Source organism: Bison bison, unplaced genomic scaffold (genome assembly GCF_000754665.1).
Source record: "Bison bison bison isolate TAMUID 2011002044 unplaced genomic scaffold, Bison_UMD1.0 scf7180017851654, whole genome shotgun sequence".
NCBI lineage: Eukaryota > Metazoa > Chordata > Mammalia > Artiodactyla > Bovidae > Bison > Bison bison.
The window spans coordinates 32,127-33,235 of record NW_011482227.1 but is presented as its reverse complement, the minus strand read 5'-3'; positions in this window follow the sequence as shown (position 1 = coordinate 33,235).

The following is a 1,109-nucleotide window of genomic DNA, read 5'->3' as shown; positions in this document are numbered from 1 at the left end:
ACCCAAAACCTGGGTCTGAGGTAACAGCTTCTCCTTTTTTCAAATAATGTGCCTCCGCTTCTCCGTATATAAATAACCCTGCTTATTCAGGAGGTAAAAATAGCCGCCAAGAGTAGATGGCTCAAACAGAAATGAAGAAAGGGGAAGAAAATGGGACGGTACAGCTGTGAAGGTTACAAATGGGGGAGAAAAAATCCTGAAAGGGCGCATGTGGGTGCTCCGTTGCTCAGTCGTGTCTGACTCTTGGCGACCCCGTGGACTGTAGCCCCGCCAGGGTCCTCTGTCCACTGGATTCTCCAGGCAAGGATACGGGAGTGGGTTGCCATGCCCTCCTGCAGGGGATCTTCCCCACCCAGGGATCAAATCCAAGTCTCTTGACTTGCAGGCGGATTCTTTACCGTCTGAGCCACCAGGGAAGCCCAACAAGTGTCCAAGGCTCTGGAAACTAGCATGTGGCAGAAATGGAGCTGTTCAGCTACGCTGGAAGGGGCCCCATGAACCGGCACACGTAGAATGAAGCAGGGTCTCCTCCACCCCACCAGTCTGGACCAAGGGTCCCCAGCCTCTGGGATCCGATGCCTGAAGGATGCGATGAGGTGGAGCTGATGTAATAACAGAAATAAACTGCACAAAACAAAACAAAAAATTAAGGCTTGCCCAGTGGCTCAGCTGGTAAAGAATCCGCCTGAAATGCAGACGACCTGGGTTCGATCCCTGGCTGCGGAAGATCCCCGGAGGAGGGCATGGCAACCCCCTCCAGTATTCTTGCCTGGAGAAATCCCATGGGCAGAGGAGCCAAATAAATGTATGTTACATATTTATAAATGTGATTTATGTTCATATACGTATATGTGGGCTTTCCCGGTGACCGAGGTGGTAAAGAATCCGCCTGCGAATGCAGGAGACGCTGCTTACATCCCTGGGGTGGGCAGATCCCCTGGAGAAGGGCGTGGCAGCCCACTCCATATTCTTGCCTGGAGAATCCCACGGACAGAGGAGCCTGGAGGGCCACGGTCCACGGGGTCGCAAAGTGAGACACGACTGAGCATGCATGCCCAGTTAGTGCAAGGGGCTCGAGGCAGCCTGCAAGCATTCCCACCACCCGAAGG